Here is an 8,256-nt window from a genome sequence, read left to right as displayed (position 1 = left end):
TCCTGCGCGCCCTGGGCTGCGCGCTCGCTCCCGAGCGGCGCAAGCGCGAGCTCGCCCCTCCCCCTCGCGCCGCCGCGCGCCCGCCGGCTCCGCCCCTTTCCCTCCGGGGCCTTAGCTTACTGCACGCCTTTGCCACCGCCGGCGCCCGGGCCTCCCCTTGAACCTGCTGCTGCCCTCTCTCTGGCCGAGTCCTGGGAGAACGCGCGGGAGCCGCTGGTCTGACCTTGAGTCCGACCGGCAGTCACTTTTCCCGGGAGGTGCGTTGCGGGTCAGCAGAGGCTCGCCAGGGCTGAGTGACGAGTGAGCCCCTCCGGAGCGCCCCCCGTGCGGCGGGGCGGGCCGGTCCTGCCCTGCTTTTGTGTTTTTTAACACCCTGTTGCAGCAGCGAAGGAAAGTGAGGCTAAGGGACTCGGTGGCCGCCTCTGGAATCCGGGTGCTGGAGAGCTGCTCATGGATTTTCCAGACTGAATGGTTTAAGGGTGTGCGGGGTACGTTTATTCCGATGCTTCTGGACGGCCGACGTTATCTCCTCTGGAGAGAACCAGCCCGTCTTGGGGCTTCAGAGGCCCCGATTGAGGCGCAGTGATGAGAGGATGTGGTGGTCCGCTCTGATGTCAATCTTGAGGGCTAGGTATGTCCTAACTCTTGTTACTGCTAATTCTTATCATAGCTACCCTGTGTCGAGTGTGTATTGCATGCCAGGTATTGGACAGAGGTTACATGCATGGTCTCATTTAATCTTCCAACACGACGTTGTGAGGGAGGCTCTGTTATGATTCCCATTTTCCAGGTGAAGACATTTAGACTCTGGTTTATAAATAACTTGGGATCACACTGCTACAAAGTGTTGGCCAAGGAGATTCAGACTGTGGTCTGTCTTAACCATTAGGCTGGTACATCTGTTAAGAAGTTTGTCTTTCGTAAATTTGCCTAACCTCTTTTAGAATTCATTTACACGGCCTATGAGGCTTTTTTATTCATTTTTTAGTATGTAAGAGACAAGTTCATTGTTAAAAAAAAAAAAATCAGGAGATTCACATGAGCAAAAAGAATGTGAAAAGCAGCTCTCGAATGTTAGTTAACATTTTGCTATATTCTTTGCAGACATTTTCCTGTGCATCAATAAATATAGAGTCGTTTTACATTTGTTGTATCCTGAAAACCTATTTATTCACTCAACAAATATTTAATGAGCAGACATTGTTCTGGGTGCTAGGAATTCAGCAGTGAACAAAATAAAGTCTGCCTCTTATAGTAGTGGGGGAGGATGACAATAAGCAATCCGATATAATAAAAGCCTAATATGCTAGGTGTCTGGCCAGGCATTCAACCAATCAAAGCGTAATATGCTAATAATATGTTAAGGCTGCTCAACCACTTGCTCTGACGGTACACTGACCACCAGGGGTCAGATGCTCCAACCAATAGGTTAGTTTGCTGCTGGGGTCTGGCGGATCAGGACTGAGTGAGGTGAGATGAGCCAGACGCTCCCTGGAGCCCTCCTGCGATCCCTCTCCAGCTGGCCAACTTCCCACTTTCCTCCCCGGCCTGATCGTGCACTGGTGGGGTCCCTCAGTCTGGCCTGTGCCCTCTCACAATCTAGGACCCCTTGGGGGATGTCGGAGAGCTGGTTTTGGCCCAATCCCACAGGCCAGGCTGAGGGACCCCACTGGTGCACGAATTTGTGCACCGGGCTTCTAGTAACAAAATATATTGCTAAATAAAGATAATGCCCAGTTGCCAAAACCGGTTTGGCTCAGTGGATAGAGTGTTGGCCTGTGGACTAAAGGGTCCCGGGTTCGATTCCGGTCAAGGGCATGTGCCTGGGTTGCGGGCACGTCCCCAGTGGGGGATGTGCAGGAGGCAGCTGATCGATGTTTCGCTCTCATCGATGTTTCTGGCTCTCTATCTTTCTCCCTTCCTCTCTGTGATAAATCAATAAAATATATTTTTTTTAAAAAAGAAAAAAGATAATGCCCAGTGATGTGTCAAGTTTTATGGGGGGAAAATCAGGATAAAGGGCTAGGAAGGATATGGGGAATGCTCTTTTAGCTGGATAGACAAAGAAGACCTCCTAAGGGAAGAGCACATAGGTAGAAATCTAATCATTAAATGAAGGAGGCAGCTATGTGGATTTCTAGAGGGAATCTATTCTAGGGGAAGAGAAATGGCCATTGGCAGTGGTCCTATGATAGGGGCTTGGTTGGCATGTGGGAGAAGAAGCAAGGAGACCATATGGCTGGAGCACACCAAATTAGAGAAATAAGGTGTGAAACAGGCAGAAGCCTGATCATGTATCATCTGACTTTAGATTTGGTTGGACTTGGATTTTATTGGGACATGACAGAATACAGTGGTAGGGTTGAGAGCCAAGGAGTAATCAGATTTGCTTTAAAAGCATTACTCTGGAAGCTGTGTGGAAACATTAAAATTGCCCTTTAAAGCATGAATTGCCTTTTTCACACAGCAATAGTTCAACAGATAGTTTATTATTAACATTGGTGTTTCACCTACACCTTTGCAACCGCTCTCACATTCTCCACAAAGAGGAGATAGGGTCAGACACTTAGGACTTACCTTCATGTCTTTTTCACCTAAACTGCCTGGCGAGGGCTTATGTCCAGATCTGGACGTCATGGTTGTCAACAATCTGAATACGAATTATTAATGTACAGTTGTGGAAAAACAGTCCCACATAATACTGGGATCTATTCATTAAAAACATTGCATTTCAACACCTGAAAATTACCCTTCCTCTTCAATTGACGTGAGACCCTCATCAGAATTCTAAGCCCCCGTTTAGACATTGTGCTTAAGAAAGATATGGAGAAATGGAAATGCATAGTGAGAAGGCTAGCACTGATGAGGAACAGAGATTTGGAGGAAAATAAAAGTTATTTTTCAAATCTGTGTTTTGTGATAATCAGAGTGAAAATGACATATATGAGTTTAGAGCTCAGAGGAGAGGCCAGGACTAAAATTGTATAATTGTATGAGAATTGTTTCTTGGAATATGTGTCTTCTTTAGACAGAGCTTGAGGACAGACACTGTGTCTTTTCTTCTTTGTGACCTCAGTGCCCAGAAGTGCATCCTGGATGAATATTTGTGAAATGAGCAAGTAAAGGCAAAGGTATGGATGAAGTCACTCAGGCAAAATGTATAAGGTAAACAGAGAAGATATCCAATCTTTGCTTTCACTGGAGGTTCAAGCATCTGAACGTGGCTTACGAGTAGGGTGACCATAAGATCCGATTTGCTCAGGACAGTCCTGGTTTACTCCTACTATTGTACCCATATAATTAATAATATTGTCTCATTTCACTCTCAGAAGTGTCTCAGTCTGTACAATCCTGTATAATAAAAGGGTAACATGCAAATCAACTGAACGGCGGAACAACCGATCGCTATGACGTGCACTGACCACCAGGGGGCAGACGCGCAATGCAGGAGCTGTCCCCTGGTGGTCAGTGCACTCCCACAAGGAGAGCACTGCTCAGCCAGAGCTGTCTCAAGACTGGCTAGCTCAGCGGAGGTGGAGGGACATCCCCCGAGGGCTCCCAGACTGTGAGAGGGCACAGGCCGGGCTGAGGGACCCCCTGCCCCCTACCCCGCCCCTCCATGCCTCCATGCACAAATCTCGTGCACTGAGCCTCTAGTAAATTATGTGGTCACAATTTGTAGAAGGCCCTTCAGGGCGTAGTGTCTTCCTATTTCTGACATCACTGCCCCATCTCACATTTCATTCTCCAGCCAGACAGAAGCATCTCAGCTTTTCTTATGCACTCTGTTCCTTCCAAGCTTCCTTTAGCAAGGTACCTCCACTTCAACTGAAACATCACTTCCTCAGCAACACCTCTCCTGGCCCCAAGTCTGAGTTAAGTGGACCCTTTACATGCTTCCAGGGCAGCTTGTATTTAACCTGTCATAGCAGAGATAACTGTCTTGCTCCCCTCACTAAACATGTATAAAGGAACCTGAAAAAACACCTTTTATCCTTTTTAAGTTGAAATTTAATAATATCCAAGTTTAGTCCATGTTGGGCTAATATTTTGGAAAACTGTACTTCAGGACTTAGCACATTCTCCAAGCCCTTTTATTCATAACTAATTTAAGAAATTGACTTTGAAACCCAACAAGGAAAATTGTATCATACTGTCAGGCTCTGTGATGTGACTGCCATTGACTAAGTCCAGAATATCCCAACAGCTCTTCAACTGCTAAGCTTCAGTGATTGGAACCAAAAGTGTAGTGTCTGAGCTTCCCTCCCTCCCTATGGAAATGATTCTCTACCATTTTTAATACTTACTATGACCAGAGTGCTGAAAGAACTTTGTAAACTTTATTTCATCTAATGTTCTTCCTATAAACTGAGGTGGCTTTTTGTGTTTTATTTGTTGTTGTTGCTAATCCTCTCTAATCCTCTTAGAGAGAGTGGAAGGGAGGAGGGGTGAGGAGAGAGAGAGAGACACATCTATCATTTGTCTCCCACACGCATCCCGATCAGGGTGCCCTTGATCAGGAATCAACCCCTCCACCCTTTGGTGCACGAGCTGATGCTCTAACCACTGAGAACACCTGCTAGAGCTGAGGTGGCTCTTTATAGTTTAGTGTACAAATAAATAAAAACAGGAAGTCTAAAAGTCTAGCTATGCCTTCTAGGTTTCAACTTCCTTCCCTTTAAACTCTGAAATATACCCAGTCAATGTAAATTAACCAGAGATTCCAGTCCTGGGCCCAGCCCTTTGCCAATTACAAAGGCTCTTCAAGTCATGCAGTCTTTCTGTGACGCACTCAGTAGAGAGGGCTTCACCCCACAAAAGGCCTGAGCCTCAAGGATGTAAGTTCTCAAGGCCTAGTTCAGGATTGGTTCCTCCTTAGCCTCTGCTACTGCCTCTTCATCAGGAGCATTGCCATCCTCCCTCCTGCTCGCCTCCCCCATCACTCTGTGCCTCTCTCTCTTTGTCTCTTCGTGGCCACCCTAGTCAAAGGAATTAGAGCATCCTTTTCCTTCCAGGAAGCTCCTAGAGTGCTTATTTAATTTGATCCACCCAAACTATGACCAGTCTGCAGAGGAAGGGTTGAGGCACCTCTGCTAATATACCTAAAGAAATGTAAGGTTTGCCGTAACCGGTTTGGTTCAGTGGATAGAGCATCGGCCAGCAGACTGAAGGGTCCCAGGTTCGATTCCAGTCAAGGGCATGTACCTTGGTTGCGGGCACATCCCTACTAGGGGGCATGCAGGAGGCAGCTGATCGATGTTTCTCTCTCATCGATGTTTCTAACTCTCTATCCCTCTTCCTTCCTCTCTGTAAAAAATCAATAATTTTTTTTTTTAAAAGAAGAAATGTAAGGTTTGCCTATAGCCATTTCTCCACACAGTGAGACCTGTCTGGGGATGCTTCTGCATAAGTAGGACGGTCCTAGAGATCTCAAAGGTAAACAAGAGGGAGAAAATTTTTTCTGCATGAGAGCCCTGCTGCAACCTACTTTACAAATAAGGAAAAATGAGTCTCAAAGAGGTAAAATCACTTACACAATAAACATATCCTCCAATGAAGATTTTTTAAAAAAAAAAGTTGTTCTGGGTTAGATTGGCCAGTGCTCAGCATTAGAATTTTGTCATTATTTAAATCAGCAATTGTCAGCTAGAAATAGGTAGGTTTCCAGAACAGAACACCAAGCAATGTTACCAGGTAGCACAACTAGAATTGAAATCATAGCTGTCCAGAGGTGCCTGTGGGAATCGCTCTGACACACTGAGGCTGGGTTCCTTGGGCCTGCTGGAAGAATAGGTACTGCTTAGGGGCTAGCCTTAGCCCTTTGGGATTGGGTTGGGCTCTTTGGGGCTAGAAGAGAAAAAGCAGATCGGTCCAAGTGTAACTAATAAACTCCCTCTGACTAGTTAAAATGGAAGTTAGAAATCAAGATTTACATAATGCTATGGCCATTACACAGAGTTTTCATGAATCTAAACCTTTGCTTCCCCATTTCTTCTGCCTCTTCCTATCTCACTGACTGCTTTTGATCTACAGAAAGTGCAGGATGTCAGTGTCATGATTCATCAGGCTTTGGGTAGAATCCAAAAAGTTAGGAAAACTAGGAATGTATTGTTGCTGCGTGACTTCTGTTTATCAGAAAACTTTAAAATGCCTACTCGGCAGCCTAGCTACATACTTTTCAGCCTACCATACAGGGCCTCCACCTTTTGACTGCCAAACAGGCTCCAAAAATATTTTGCATCATTCGATGACAGACAGTTTATATTCTTTGCAACCAGCAAGTACCTAATGTTTGAATTATGATTTGTAAGGAACCTGACACAGTTTAATATAATTTAAAAAGCATGGACTTTCCTTAATTTGAATCACAGAATATTACATTAGTGCCTCCTTATCTGTGGTCTTGCTTTCCGTTACCAGTGATAAATCATGGTCTGAACGTATCAAATGGAGAATTCTAGAAATAAACAGTTCACGCCTGTCACCAGCTTTTACTACCTTTAAGAATTTAGGCAAGTTATTATCTGTGCCTCTTTTCTCATATGTAAAATGAAAAATAGGATACTTAATAAGAGTTTTATGATGATGTATATATAGTACCTAATTCATGGTGGTAGACAAATAAATTATAATGGTAATTTTAATTCTATAAATGCTCCATGAAATAACCCTGGGGCTTGTTTAGGAGTTGTTCTAGATTGGGGGTTGTGGCTTTGTTCACCAGTTGGGGCATGTACAGGAGGCATCATAAATGTTTCTCTCTCACATCAATTTTTTTCTCTCTCTCTCCCTTTCCCTCTGTCAAATCAGTAAACATATCCAGAACAGAGCACCAAGCAATTAAACAGAATTTCTTTTGCTCCCTGTCTCTTTAGTACCTTTTTCACTACAAAACTATTAGAGTGAGCCCTGACCAGTATGGCTCCCTTGGTTGGGCACCTTCCTGTGCACTGAAGGGTTGCTGGTTCAATTCCTGGTTGGGGTATATTCCCAGGTTGTGGGCTGGGGTCTTGTCAGAGGCAGCCGGTTGATGTTACACTCTCACATTGATGTTTCTCTTGTCCCCTCTCCCTTCCTGTCTGTCTATAATAATAAAAGGGTAATATGCTAATTATACTGGATGTCCCTCCCGACGTCCTTCCAGATGTCCTTCCAGACAACCTTCTGGGCGAAGCTGCGGCAGTGGGGGCTAAGGCAGCCACCGCGGTGGGGCTTGGGCTGAGCCCCTTGCATGAATTTTGTGCATCAGACTTCTTTTAAATCAATAAAAATCAATAAAACAAAACAAAAAAGTAATGAGACTGTACATTATCTCACAGGTAATAGGGCCTATGCATAGTTGTAATCAAGGACAATTAATCCTGACTTACCTTGAATGCAGAACAAACTCAGGAGCTCCATCCCATTTAATTAATGTAAATAGTAAACAGACATATATTATGATCAATTAACTATAAGACTATTCCTCACAGTACAGAGCAAGTTCTTTACTATTGTAATCGAAACTAACAAGGTTAAATCAGCTCAAGTGAAGCAGCTCAAGCTAAGCTGCTCAAATGAAGTAGTAAAGTAGCCTATATTACAGGTCTAGTGTTGCCAACTGTTATAGCTCTAATGTTGCTGTTCAAGCTTTACAGTGTGCAAGCTGCGGAAATGCAGTGGAAAATGCACTCCATCCTAACAGGGGACGCTGGCTTATACAGAAAGAAGTTCTTGTCTGTGTCCCTGATTGGTCCATTTCTATGTAAATGAGGACTCCAAAGTCACACAGTTTTGTTTCAAATTGTACTGTTCTGTTTGGCCGGCTCACACAGTCTGCTTGGTTGTGGAGCGGCTCTGCTTGGTTAGTAACTTATGCAAATGAGGATATGGCTGCACAGCTCCAATTGGACGGGAAGATCTTAATCCCATTGGTCCAAATACAATACCAGGAGTTTCTCTAAGTGAGGGCAGGAGCTCCATGCAGGAAGCTTGGCAGCTCAGTCTATGGCTTTCCCCTGACATGTAGTATGTGTCAGAGCCCTCTGTAATCAGTGGCTATTAAATTCTGGTTATGAATTTGGGCCCAATTAATCACAATGAGCCTTTGTTGGCAGATATTCTTTCTCCGGGTTCACACTCTTCAAAATGGCACTGCAGGGTTCTCCTCCCTACTTGGTACTGAAAATAGCCACTCACTGCTCAAAGCACACAAAATATATTTTCTTATTTTAGACCTTAAAAACCTTTTAAGGAAAATATTGTTACTCCCATTTT

General features: G+C 44.5%; 1 long non-coding RNA gene across 2 annotated transcripts in view; it reads left to right on the top strand.

The window, feature by feature from the left end:
* Positions 1-96: 96 nt before the first annotated feature.
* Positions 97-8,256, top strand: part of LOC107181905 — a 16,965-nt gene continuing 8,805 nt past the window's right edge. The window contains exons 1-2 of one of the 2 annotated variants that reach the window (XR_001512612.1): positions 97-631; positions 3,077-3,165. This is a non-coding gene — a long non-coding RNA (uncharacterized LOC107181905). Of the gene's footprint in view, positions 632-3,076; positions 3,383-8,256 lie in introns of those variants that run through there. The other variant, XR_001512613.1, reaches the window with a different exon arrangement.

This window comes from Myotis davidii, unplaced genomic scaffold (assembly GCF_000327345.1).
Source record: "Myotis davidii unplaced genomic scaffold, ASM32734v1 scaffold993, whole genome shotgun sequence".
In the NCBI taxonomy this organism is placed as follows: Eukaryota; Metazoa; Chordata; class Mammalia; order Chiroptera; family Vespertilionidae; genus Myotis; species Myotis davidii.
This window is presented reverse-complemented; position numbering and strand designations above follow the sequence as displayed.